At 47.7% G+C, this 14,538-nt stretch overlaps 1 long non-coding RNA gene across 6 annotated transcripts in view; it reads right to left on the bottom strand.

The window, feature by feature from the left end:
* LOC142652910 (uncharacterized) overlaps window positions 1-14,538 on the bottom strand; it is an 854,242-nt gene that overhangs the window by 25,559 nt on the left and 814,145 nt on the right. Inside the window, exon 1 of one of the 6 annotated variants that reach the window (XR_012847981.1) lies at window positions 2,932-3,021. The exons of 1 other annotated variant lie outside the window; for it this stretch is intronic. This is a non-coding gene — a long non-coding RNA (uncharacterized LOC142652910). Of the gene's footprint in view, window positions 1-2,931; window positions 3,022-14,538 lie in introns of those variants that run through there. 4 more of the 6 variants (XR_012847982.1, XR_012847978.1, XR_012847980.1 and 1 more) reach the window with 4 other exon arrangements.

Raw genomic sequence — 14,538 nt, 5'->3', positions numbered from 1 at the left:
TATAAAATGCCCCCCCTGGTAGATAAAGCCCCCCCATAGATAAAGCCCCCCTGTAGATAAAGCCCCCCCTGTAGATAAAGCCCCCTCCCGTAGATAAAGCCCCCTGTAGATAAAGCCACCCCCGTAGATAATGCCACACACTTTTTTATTACGATAAAATAACAAACTATTCAAATTCACCTTAATCCTGTTCCCATGCCATCCGGCAGCAATTGAGACCTTCTCTCTTTTGCGCAGGTCTCCTGGGGTTGAACTGGGGATGACTTTCCCTGTCAATCAGTGCCTTTCAACGACTCAAGCGGCGCTTCACTCGTAGAAAGGCGCGGAATGGCCGGGCACGAAACGTACCCGGCCATTCATTGCTTCTAATTGTACCTGTGTCCTATAGGCGCAAGTACAATTATAGTGCAGGAGGGGCTGGCGCTGGTGCCCCCCTCTAAGTTGTGCCCGGGGCACATGCCCCGCCTGCCCCCCCTAGGTACGCCCCTGGGATGCCCTGTGGTGTACATCTGTTGTTTGTCATAAACAACTCCTTGAGTATGCCGACTGTACTCGCCAGTGACCAATCAAATCAAAGATTACAGATCGACCTTTCAGATATCTGCCTTTGGTTAAAGTCTGACACGTCCATTCGTGTCTCAAAAAGGGATTAACTGTCACCAGAAAAGGTTTAATTTAGCTTTAGCTGTCCAAAAATCTCTAGTGCATGTCCAATTTAAGAAATGATTGAATAGAATTTTAGCATGTCACAGAAGGAAAAAAAAGGAGAACAATAGAAAAACATATAACTGGTAATTTTATCATTTTTAACATTTTTATTATTTTTATTATTTGGGGGTCTTTAATTAGCAATAACTATAACAGAATACAAGAGTCATGTGATAGGGATTAGTTTCTCATATATTAATATGTATGATACATGCATATTGCTCCAGTTGAAATTTTTTTTAAAAAAAATCTAAGATTAATATTTAATGAGAAGTAAAATCTGTTTCTGTGAAAAGCTGCTCCTTTTCTTTTTATTTAAAATAAAGGCTTAAAGTAAAACCTGGAAGTGACTGTAAAGTCCCAAGATGACTGCTGCAGGGTTGTGAGGCTGTGACATCAATGATTGTCTTGCTGTGATGAGTCTTTCGATAGTGAAATGACTCATACGGATAATAAGTCAAAGACAAGAACATTACTCACAGACGAGCTGTATCACAGCCTATTATAGAAAATCTCATACAATACTGAAGCTGATTCTTAACTCCACTGGAAGGATTGTCCATTCTGCTGATCTGTTCATTAGTTCTCTTGGAAAATAATAATCTGGGCACACTACACTAAACTAGTTCCCAGCTTTGACCTCTTAGCCGGACTCTTATGTGATGCAATGTGGTGGGATATCGTATCCCCTATATTATAAGTCACAGAGTGGTTCTTTAACCATATTAAGGCATGAAGCCAGAGGTCAAGGACCCCAAGTTGATTTCTAGTATCATAAATCATTTGCATTATCCATTATAATGCGGAATTCATGTGTCTGTGGCACCTAATAGCAGAAATATTGATGCCCTAATGCTTGGCAGCTCGAGTCTGATCTTATCCATAAGCACGAGCACTCTGGATCCTGATCTTCTCACAGGGATCCCTTGCTGCAGTGCATCTTCTTTTTGTTTCTAAATACTCCTAAAAACTTAGTATAAAGGAGACCAGACGGAAAATATCAACTTACGTTTTGACCAATTGCACTAATATGAGATACTATTGTGCAGATCAAATAAGTATTTTCCTGCATGTTAATAAACTATTGTCCTAATACAGACCTTCTCCTTGCGTCACAAGAGTCTCTCAGCAGTCACACCTTGTAAAATATACATTAGGCCTTATGCATTCCTTGTCTAAGTGCAACAAAATTGATTTTCATAATGGTATCAAAAGTACTGGCGGTGTGTATAATGCTGAAGGAAGGAGGAAAAGGACCTTTCAGCCCTCCAGCCCTCCAGGGCATGAATTTCTTTCATCTCTTTACTTTATTTCGTTATAATGTTGTTAATGCTAAAAGGTTCAAAGCTCTGTGCATCTGCTTCATTGTAAGAGCTGGGCTCATAGTCCAGAGGCTCAGTGGATTTGGAAAAAAATTAACCATTTGCAGCAAAGAACCCAATACACATTTATAATAAATGGGAAAAAATAGCAACATCATTTATGTTATGAATTTCTTTCGGTTTTCTTCCTTTGTACATGGCTCTGCAAGGCTCGATACCTTGTTATTATAAGGAGTTGTTAAAGGGTGACTAAACATTCAACAAACTTCTGACATGTCATAGTGATGAGCACTGAGACCCCCACCAATCGCTAATACGAAGTTTTATTTCTGTTCGGCTTTTTCTGGAAAGCTGATTTATCGAAGTACGGGCTCATAGCCTTTCTATTGAGCCCGTACTCCTATACATTAATTTCTGGAAAAAGCCGAAAAGACACGAAGCGGCTGAGCGAGTACACGAGAACTTCTGCCACTTCGTATTAGCGATTGGTCGGGGTCTCAGTGCTCGGACCCCCATCTATTAAAACTTCTGACATGTCACTATGACATATCAGAAGTTCTTTGAACGTTTAGTTACCCTTTAATTATTTGGATAATGGGTTGGTTATAGTTATTCGGAAACACATTAATCTGAAACAACCTAACTTGCAGTATGTCCAAGTATTAAGTTATTTGGATATTACAGAAAAGTTGATAATTGTATAATAGCTTCTATAAACGTATTGTGGAATTTCAGGAGTATAGGTACAACACGCAAAAACGGTAGAGCACCCAAGGAGGTTCTGTACTCATAGCCAAATATGTTTGTATACAAGTAGTATGCTATACCCTATTGTTTGTACAGTAGTAGCATTCTAGTATTGCACATAAACACATGCTGTTTCTACAAGCAAATGACTTACCTCGCCTGTGCACCTCCGTTATTCTAATGTCAGCTCATGCAAATCCTTTGTGTTATATGCCCAGTTATTGGAATGACCCTTAGACCTCATGAACGTGGCAGAGCCATGTGATAGGGGTAGTACAGTGGCACACAAAGTCCCTTCAGCTCTGTAGTGTGAAGTAGCAGGAACTCTGGAGGCCACCATAAGGTGCTCTGTACAGCGCTGTATATCGGAGGTATTCTGCTCTAGAAGCAATCCTCTGACGAATATGCTGGATCTAGAGCCTAAACATATACAACTACATGCCATACAGTTCCATAAGTCACCGACGGACTCCCAATGTAAAAAACATATACATTGCGGTATTAAAAAGTGTGCTCAACAGTTTCAATACAGTGAAAAAAGGTATGGCTAGATGTATGCCAAAAGGACACTTTTTTGGCACCAGCCTTTGGGTAAAGAGGATCTGTCACTAGTTTAGCAATGCCCTATCTCCTAGCTAATCGAATAGGCGCCGTCACACTGATAACGCTAGTGAAAATTGTGTCCCAAAACATTTATTATTTTAAAACTTATGAGCTTTTTTTCTAAATATGTAATTGAGCCTTTATTAGACAAGTGGGAGGTAACAGCAGCGATTCTCCTGAGGTGGAGCTTCCTCACAGCCTCTGACGCTGTCCTATCAGCCTGAAGCTGCTTCACACAGTGTGAGAGACTGAGTCTGGAGGGAACAGCCATCACTTCAAATGCCATATCTCCGGCTTTAGACCAGCTAGAACAGTGAGGTTCTAATTTTTGTAATCTTTCATATGACACCAGGATCGCAGTTCTAGCTGTGAAACAACCGGAGATATCACCAGTTAAAAACACAGTCGGGAATGGAAGCCGCGTACTCTATGATCACACTGTGTTTCTGGGCAGGGAAGGGGGAGAAGCTGTATGCTGATTGGACAGCATCATACAGAAAACATTACACCGCCCAGAGTGAAAAGAAAGAGTAACCTCCCATTTGGCAAGTATAGCCAAATTATCATATTTAGAAAAATGCAAATTGCAAATAATAAACATTTTTGAAACAAAATCACACTGTAGTTATCAGCATCATAGCGCCTATTAGATTAGTTAGGCGATAGGGCATTAATAGACTAGTAACAGATCCTCTATAAATTTGGTGTATTTACCAGGAGCATTTCCCAGCATACAGTATATGCCAAATATATAAACCAAACACAGTGTGAACAGAGACTAAGTTTGCTATATGATAATTTGCTAGCCTAGTAAAGCAGTAGTCATTTCACAGCAATCATAATCCGTTTTCTAAAAGCACATCTATATGGAAGTACCTGCCACGGGAGACGTTGTAACTTATATTAGTCTTTTTAAAGAAAATTGAATATGCTATAATCACGCAGCTTGTACCTTTGTGGCATTGGCGCTGCTGATTCAGCTAAGAATATTTGCTTGCGTTTAGAACATTAAAGAGGTTGTCTAGGATTAGAAAAAATATGGATGCTTTCTTCCAAAACCAGCGGCATACCTGTCCACAGACTGTGGGTTGATATTGCAACTCAGCTCCAATTATTTCAATAGAGTTGAACTGCTATACCAGACACAACCCATGAACAGGGGTGGCGCTATTTCTGTAATAAAGCAGCCATGTTTTTCTAATCCTGTACAACCCCTTGAGCTGCAGATACTCTCGTGCTCTATATGCAAATAACACCACCAATGCAAAGGTGCCAATGTCACTGTTCTTTCTAAATATCGGTGGGGACCTCAGTGCCGGACCTAAGACTGATAGTATCTCTATGACATGAAAGAAGATAGACTTTTGTGCACAGAGGTGCATTAAATAAGAATTGATGAATGACAGTTTATAGAATACAATATTTTCTGAATACTTCAACCTGGCACAAAGCACTGTAGGAGCATAATGATCATTGCTCTTTGTACAAAGTGTTTGTTACTGTCACACTATTGTCAAAAACTGAGGTATTAATAAGATATTTAAAAAATGTTGTGTGCGACATACAAATGTATCACGACTTCAACTGAAAAAAGTCTGATGGGAACCCATTGATAAATATTAAAGAGGATCTGTCACCTCTTCTGATATGTCTGTTTTTAGTAAATACTTGTAGTCCCCAAAGAAATAACATTTCTGGAGCATCTATTCTTAGAACTCTGCGTTCCGTCGTTCCTCTGTTTTTCCTCTTCAAAATGTATGAATAAATTGACAACTGGGTGTTACCATGACCTGCCTAGGTAGAGTCGTGTGTTAACCTTAGACCATACTATCCCCCCCACCCCCACTTAGTAAAGACACATGACACCGAGGTTGGATGTGAAATGGCCACAGCAGCCGTTTATTAATTTCACAGTTTTATAAAAACAATTTAAATCCGAAACATTCGGATAACTAGTTAGGAATCCACCAGAGAATTCCTCCTAATAATTCACATGACCCAACATGGGTCAGAATCATAAATAACAATTAACCGTTAACATTAACCCGAGCAGAGGAAGTCCTTGAAGCCCCTTCAGATGTTCCTTATTAAGAACACACCGAATTAGCCATCTGCAAACCACCAATTACCTCCAGCCGTAAACCAGCTCGGAAGCACCGTTCACCTCTGCAGATGGCTCCAACCACTAGAAGTCCACTTCAAGGGGATAACACCCGATGAAGCCCTCAAGTGATATACCGACCACTAGAAGTCCACTTCAAAGGGATAACACCCGATGAAGCCTTCAAGTGATATACCTTCTACCAGAAGACCACTTCAAAGGGATAACACCCGATGAAGTCTTCAACCATGTACCTTTTTTGGGGGACGCATACCCCCGATGCGACCCCCCCACCATTTTGTACTGACTGGCCTCAAGGACTCCCCCCGCCAGCTGCCATGACAACAGAACCTACTCCGGAAAAAAGAAAAACATGTTAAATAAGCACACAAATAAAACACAACGCTCATAGACGGACGTACATAAGACCTAAGGAGTAACAAACCAAGGGTGGGAGCTTACTTGCTTCTATGTTACTCCTCCCGCTGCTTCCGGCTCAATGCCGAGAAACAGCGGGAAGCGCAGTAACGGCCCCCCGTCCCCCTTAACTCTTCCCCGTCCCTCCTTCAGCTCCTTCCAACTCTCCCTCAACTAATTAACCCTTTCCCTACCAGGACGGTCATGTCGGCTTCCCTTCACCCTGCGGCTGCGTCCAGCCTCTTCTTGACCTGCCTAGGTAGAGTCGTGTGTTAACCTTAGACCATACTATCCCCCCCACCCCCACTTAGTAAAGACACATGACACCGAGGTTGGATGTGAAATGGCCACAGCAGCCGTTTATTAATTTCACAGTTTTATAAAAACAATTTAAATCCGAAACATTCGGATAACTAGTTAGGAATCCACCAGAGAATTCCTCCTAATAATTCACATGACCCAACATGGGTCAGAATCATAAATAACAATTAACCGTTAACATTAACCCGAGCAGAGGAAGTCCTTGAAGCCCCTTCAGATGTTCCTTATTAAGAACACACCGAATTAGCCATCTGCAAACCACCAATTACCTCCAGCCGTAAACCAGCTCGGAAGCACCGTTCACCTCTGCAGATGGCTCCAACCACTAGAAGTCCACTTCAAGGGGATAACACCCGATGAAGCCCTCAAGTGATATACCGACCACTAGAAGTCCACTTCAAAGGGATAACACCCGATGAAGCCTTCAAGTGATATACCTTCTACCAGAAGACCACTTCAAAGGGATAACACCCGATGAAGTCTTCAACCATGTACCTTTTTTGGGGGACGCATACCCCCGATGCGACCCCCCCACCATTTTGTACTGACTGGCCTCAAGGACTCCCCCCGCCACAGCGAAACAGGCCTTGACCCCCTTAAGCCTGTGAGTTCCTCCACACCACCACCGCCCTTTCTATGCCTTCTGCTATCGCCAAGCTCCAAAGATCAATGCCAACCTCGGTCAGATGAACCCCGTCACTTCTCCAGAAATTCCCCACTCCTGACTCCAAATCCCTATGCCTTACGCAAATGCCCCCGTTCTTTGCCACAAAACGGGACACCGCCCGGTTAACCTTTATGCGAGCCTTATTGACTCTCTCCACCGATCTAGCTAACCGCCAATGCTTTCTTGGGACTATGTCCGACCACACTACCACCAACTTGGGATAAGATACCCACAAACACAACATATCATGTTTGATATCCCGCACCAACTCACGAAAAGGGCGGACTCCTAAGTCATTCCCACCCACGTGCAACACTAAAACCTCCGGAACCCTATCAAGCCGCGCATATGTCTGGAATTCCGCCAACACCCTGTTCCACGACATACCTCTAAAACCCAGCCAATGCACAACCGCATCCTGTCGCGGAATGCGCAACTGGCGACCATCCGGGCGGACGTCCGCCCTCAAAGCCCCCCAGTGCACGTACGAATGACCCATCAACCACACCAGACAAGGAGGCGAATCTGAAACGGAAAAAACAATTAGGCACCACCAATATAACATTTGTAAGCGTAAACAACCCCAATCATAACATATGGGGGCGGACATAGGACTTAAACCTTTTAGACTCCCAACGACCAATACGCCTCACCCCTTCATCATCCAACCCCCAGCGCCCCGCTTCCGTTGCTGCGCCAATCCTGAAGGAATGAGATGAATATGAGCCTGCCGCAACACCAACCGCCGTCAAACATTTTTTAAATACAGCTCCAAACTGAAACCTGGACAAAAACGACCCGTCCACATGACGTAACAAAGGCAAATCTGGAGACCCCCCGCTTTGCGTAAAACCCCGCATGCACTCTACAGGGCACATGACCGACCCCGGGAGAGCGAACAAAACTATCAACTTTCCCTTCCCTACTTGGTCAGTTTTTGATCGACGCAACCATACCTCTAGCCGATCTGCAAATAGGCTCACCTCCCCAGATCTCAGCCCCCCTGCCCGTTTTGTACTTGGCGACACCAGCTCACCTATTCTAAATGCTCCAAAAAACGCTAACGAAAAAGCCAATCGAAACAAATGCATTTCATCTGAAGAACGACATACCGATGCTAATGAACCGCCCAACGATTTAAGCAAAGCAAACGACACCGGCCTTCTACTATCCGCCTCCACCCTACCTCGACGCAACCCCTTCAAAGCCTGCGATACCAGAAATTCCTTCGATACATCCCGAAAACCCCGCAGCTTAAACCCAAACGCCACCGCAGATATGAACCGGTTCACCTTCGCTACTGAAAACCCCGACTCCCAGGCGTCCCCTAACCAGTACAAAAGTGCCACCAACCTGTCTCTATCCGTATTGACGTCACCCAACTCTCTTAACCACTCCTCCCACTGCCTCCAACAAGCAGCATACGCACTCCACGTCGCGCGCGCCAAAGACCTTTTTAACAGCTGCTCTACGGGACCGATACCAGATCCCACAGATGCTCCGGACACGCCAACCCGAGACGTTCCGCTCCCGGTGCCAATTGCCGAAACCGGTCCCACTGCGAGCGAGAAAGAGCATCAGCGATACAATTCTGAACACCCGGCACATGCACCGCCACCACCCACGCGTTCAATGACAAACACACCAACACTAAATGTCGCAACAACTGAACTACCGGAGGAGAGGACGCCGTGATGTTATTAATGGCCAGCACCACCCCCATGTTGTCGCAGTAAAAACGGACCTTCTTATCCCTGAGCCTGTCCCCCCAAATGGTAGCCGCCACCACGATGGGAAACAGCTCGAGCAGGGCCAGATTCCGCGTGAGTCCACTGGACACCCAGCTAGCCGGCCATTGACCCGCGCACCACGGACCTCCCCCATAAGCTCCAAAACCACCCACCCCAGCCGCATCCGTAAAATATTCAAATCACTCGTATCCTGCGCAGGAGCCATCCATAGCGAGCGACCATTGTACTGGCCCAAGAAGTCATCCCAAACCTGAAGATCAGCTCGGTGCTCCTCCTTGAGCCGCACAAAATGATGCGGAGCGCGCACTCCCGCCGTTGCCGCCGCCAACCTCCTACCAAACACCCTCCCCATTGGCATAATCCGGCAGGCGAAATTCAACTTCCCCAGCAGCGACTGGAGCTCCCTCAGCGCCATTTTCTTCATTCTACAAGCCCGTCGAACCTCCAGCCTCAAAGCACCCAACTTATCCGCCGGGAGCCGACACTCCATTGCCACCGAGTCAATTTCGATTCCCAAGAAACAAATCGTCGCTACCGGGCCCTCCGTTTTTTCCGGCGCCAAAGGGATCCCAAAATCCCTCGCCACCTTCTGTAGTGCATGAAGCAAATTACCGCAAACCGGCGAACCCCCCGGGCCAACGCACAAAAAATCATCTAAGTAATGGATCAACGAATCGACCCCGGATACTCCCCTCGTTACCCACTCCACGAAGCTACTAAACGCCTCGAAGTATGCACAAGAAAGAGAACACCCCATCGGAAGGCACCGATCCACGTAAAAGGCCCCATTCCAAAAACAACCCAACAGCCGTTGGCTTTCTGGATGGACCGGCAACAACCTGAACGCCGCCTCGATGTCGGTTTTTGCTAGCAGCGCCCCCGGACCCGCAGCCCGCACTAACCCCACCGTCTTATCGAATGAGGTATAAACTACGGAACACAACTCGTGATCAATCCCGTCATTTACCGACGAACCTTTGGGATACGATAAATGTTGAATCAAACGAAACTTTCCGGGCTCGCGTTTAGGGACAATACCCAAAGGGGACACAACTAAATCTTTTACCGGCGACTCAACAAATGGCCCCGACATGCGCCCCAACGAAACTTCTTTTAACAACTTTTCCGACACGACTTCCGCATGCAAGTAAGCCGATTTTAAATTTCTCCGCGTAACCGGAACCTCATAAGGAGGCGGAGGAATAACAAAACCAACACGAAACCCTTCATAAAGCAACTTAGCTGCCGCCCTATCCGGATACTCACTTAGATAAGGGGCCATCCTTTCCACCCTCACCGGCGACACCCCCTTGACCAGCCCCGTGCTGGTTCCCTGACCTCTTTTTTCGCAGACATTTTGCCGCCCCGTGTGATGCACCATTACACTCGGAGCACACGTGCTTGAACTTGCACGTGGCCCCGAACTTGCACTGGCCTTCATTGAATTGCCAGCAAAACCCCGCCTTTCCCCCGCCGCTTTGTCCACTCTGACTAGACTGGCCTCCCTGGCCACCGCTCCCGGGAAAGGGCTGCCTAACCGGAGCCGTAACCCGTAACCAGAGAGCAATATCCTTCTGGTCCCACCGAATCGCCGGCCGAACCGCCTTCCGCTGACGGAATTGCTCATCATATCGCAGCCACGCCTGACCCCCATACGCCCTATGAGACTCCCCAATGGCATCAAAATAACAAAACAACGCCGAACAATTTTCCGGCGCCTTTTCCCCTATCACACTAGCCAATATGGCGAACGCCTGCGACCAATTAACGAACGTCTGCGGGATAAGCCTATACCGCCGCCGTTCCTCCTTGTCCTTTTTACTCTCATCCCGCTTGCTCTTATCCAAATTAAATTTAGCCAGCGGCAAGAGAGAAAAAATTTCAACATATTCGTCTTTCCAGATCCGATCACGCACCTCCTGCTTTAAATGCGCCCCCAACGGACCCTCAAAACAAACATACACCTCCCCCCGAGCACGATCGTCCATACGCACTCGATCGCCGTCCTTCTGTGCCTCGGTCTGAACCGACACCGCGACCGCCTCTCTAACCGCCACCACAGGACGCGCCTGTAACGATCCCACGTCCCTGGAGCCTTCCCAAACTACCGCAGGAGACACTTCCGTTACTACCGGCGCCGCGGCCCTATCCAGGCGCCCCACCAGCTCCCGTAAGCAACCCACTAAGTCTGCCAAACCCGCTCCGTCGCGTCCGCCCGCGCCGCTACCGGCCCCCGATGCAATGCTAGCCGCCCCCCCGCCGACACCCGACATAAAAATCGCTGGATAAGACAATGATGGAGTTATACACTCACCGGGCTGCACAGGCGCTGTGTTCCCGTCAGCCGGACCATCCTGACCTCGACGATACACGTCCAGTTCACCTTCCTCCAGTTCTTCTCTCGCCGACGACTGTCCCTCCCAACGACATCTTCGGAACGGGGATGAGGACGCGCTGACCGATGGGCCGGCAACCTGCCGCCCGACCGCCGGGACCCAGACTTCCGACCGGACCTGTTGCCTCGACGTCGCTGCAGATCTAGTCGTCCGTCTAGACGATCCTGACGAAGCCTGCCCCCTGGCCGGAACATCACCATGCGGGGCGGCCGTACCTTGTTCTCCACATCTTCCATCTGATGGGGGAGGGGTGACAGGGAGCCCAGCCTGCGACTCCCTGCTTACCGCCGGACCCCGTCGCGGCCTGGGATTCCTGCCAGGACGCAGGGCCTGGGAAGGGGCGGTCCTCCCAGCTGCCTGGCCTGCAGCGTCCGGGATCGGGCTCCCTCTGCGATGCCGTGTCCGCGGGACTACCTCCGGACTGAGGCGCTCTGGAGGTCGGGACCGCCGAGAGGGACGGGTCGACCCAGCCTGCGTCGCCGTCACCCCTGGCACCGCTCTCTGCCTGCCCAGCGCAGGAGCGGTTGTTGCCGACTCCCCCCCCGCCGCCATAGCCATGCTCGTAAGGGGGCCGGGGGAGGGGAGCCTGTCCCTTTCAACAGACCCCGAACGCCGTGCCCGACGTGGCGAAACGGCGTCCGGGATCCTTGTTATTGCAGCCACGATCTCCTCTAGCCATCCGGGACCGTGGTGCACAGCAGCGGCACGCAGCCGCTCTAACATAAGGGCTTCTGCCATTTCTAAAAGCCGGGCAACGGGGAGCTTACTTGCTTCTATGTTACTCCTCCCGCTGCTTCCGGCTCAATGCCGAGAAACAGCGGGAAGCGCAGTAACGGCCCCCCGTCCCCCTTAACTCCTCCCCGTCCCTCCTTCAGCTCCTTCCAACTCTCCCTCAACTAATTAACCCTTTCCCTACCAGGACGGTCATGTCGGCTTCCCTTCACCCTGCGGCTGCGTCCAGCCTCTTCTTTCTCCTTGTCCAAGGGGCGTGTACGCAGTACGACACTGTCAGCACTGATTGGAAAGTTTAATATGGTGTAGAGACACACCCCTGACTGGTGGCACCCAGTTGTTAAGTTATTAATACATTTCCAGGAGGAATAACAGGAGGAACGGTTCAATGCAGAGTTCTAAGAAAAGATGCTGCAGAATAGTTTTTCATGGGGAATACAAGAGTTTACTAAAACAGACATGTCAGGTGAGGTGACAGGTCCTCTTTAAGAAGTTATCATTAATGAGCCTGTGTGAATGCAATAATCTAACCAGTAAGCAAGTTTCTATCAGTTTTTATTCAAATCATATTATTTCTAAAAATCACCTACCAATAACGGAATTTAGGTTCCTATCATTATCAAGCTGCCATACTGTTCGGAAAATCTTGCTTAGGGATGTGTTAACTTGGGGCTTACAAATGACTCCAGTTAGAACTGAACTACAGTATGTCCTGCTGATGTCTCAAGAGACTTTCTGGAAAGACGCCAAGCCTGCAGGTTTGTTATTTTTGGAACACGCACGTGTGACATGCTCCACAAATCTGGTTTTATACGAATAACCAGGTTGGTTTTATAAATTACTTAGAAGTGTACATATTGTGATGCAGATAACATAATGCACAACTGCTTTGCACTATCAAAATAATGAATAGTAACTCACAGCCTACGTACTTTAGCTATATGAGATTGCATGTAATGTAATGTCATATGCTTTACCACCCTTTGATAAACGGCATTGCACCCACTGTCACGAACAGTTGATGCTATAAATTGTCCTCTTTAAGAATAATGGTAGTGCATGTTTATACCTCCCAACTTTCCCGGATTCAGCGGGACAGTCCTGGATTCCGGGCGTCCAGTGGTATGTCCCGCTGTCAACTGTATCTACGTCCTCAGGACGCAGATACAGTTGAACCAAATGTTGAAGCAGTGAACGTCAGCTCCATGCTTCAGAATTAGTACAGAGCAGAGGGAGCTCCTCCACTCGTCGAGGACTCTCTAGGCACAGTGCTACTTTAAGCGCTGAGCTGGGGCGAGCCCTTGACGTCACTGTCCAAATATGGTCAGTGGCTCCTGCAGGAGTTCCTAATGTTCTGGTCAGGGATTCCACTCCTAGAGGGAACTCCTGATATCACTGTCCACATATGGACAGTGGCGTCAGGGGCTACTCCTGGTGCGGAATCCCCTGCCACAGTGTTGACAATGCTCTGGCCGGGAATTCCGCTTCTAGAGGGAACCTCTGACGTCACTGTCAATTTATGAACAGTGACTTCAGTGGCTCCTCCAGGAGCAGAATCCCTGGCCACAGCATGGCCAATGCTCTGGCTGGGGATTCCGCTCGTAGTGGGAGCCCTAATGGCAGTATCTTCATGGTGGGTGTGGCACTATCTACATGGGCACTGTGGCACTATATAGGGGCACTACCTACAGAGGACACTTTGGCAGTATATGCATGGGCACTGTGTGTGGCACTATATGCATTGTCACTGAGGCACTATCTACGTGGGTACTGCCACTTTATATGTGGACACTGGAACTAGGGGAAGCTAAGGTGGCATTATACTGTATGGGGGCAGCTATAGGGCATTATACTGTATGGGGGCAGCTACGGGGGCATTATACTGTATGGTGGCAGTCATGGGGGCATTATACTGTATGGAGTCAGCTATATAGGGGCATTATTTTATATGGGGCATCTCTGGGGGCCTTATACTGGTTGATGGCAGCTAAGAGGGAATTGTAATGTATGATGGCAGCTAAGGGGGCATTATACTGTATGGGGCAGCTATGGGAGCATTATATTGTATGAGGGAAGCTATAGTAGCATTATACTGTATAGGGCAGTTGTGGGGCATTATACTGTATGGGAGCAGCTATGGGGCATTATACTATATAAGGGCAGCTATGGGGCATTATGCTGTATGGGGCAGCTATGGCACATCATTCTGTATGGGGCAGCTATGGGGCATTATACTATATGGGGAAAGATATAGGGGCATTATACTGTATGAGAGCATCTGTGTGGGCATTATACTATATGGAGGCATTATACTGTATGGGGCAGCTATGGGGAGATTAGGCTGTATGGGGGCAGCTATGGGGCATAATGCTGTATGGGGGAATTTGTTTGGGCATTATACTACATGGGGCATGTGTGGGCATTATACTCTATGGGGGCATCTGTGTAGGCATTATACTGCATGGGAGCAACTGTGTGGGCATTATACTGTATGGGGGCATTATACTGTATGGGGCAGCTATGGGGGCATTATGCTGCAATGGGGGCATCTGTGTGGGAATTATACTGCATGGGAGCATCTGTATTGACTTTATACTGTATGGTGGCACCTACGGGGCATTATACTCTGTGGGGGCAGCAATTTGGCATTATGCTGTGTGGGAGGCACTATGGGAGCATGATACTGTGTGGGTTGAACCAGGTGTGTATGAGCGGGAATTGGGTGGGATTAGAGGCGTGGCTTAAAAAGAAAAAAATTAGCTGCTACACGTGC

This window comes from Rhinoderma darwinii, chromosome 5, assembly GCF_050947455.1.
Source record: "Rhinoderma darwinii isolate aRhiDar2 chromosome 5, aRhiDar2.hap1, whole genome shotgun sequence".
Classification (NCBI taxonomy): Eukaryota; Metazoa; Chordata; class Amphibia; order Anura; family Rhinodermatidae; genus Rhinoderma; species Rhinoderma darwinii.
The sequence above is the reverse complement of the archived record's forward strand: the minus strand, read 5'-3'. Positions and strand labels throughout refer to the sequence as shown.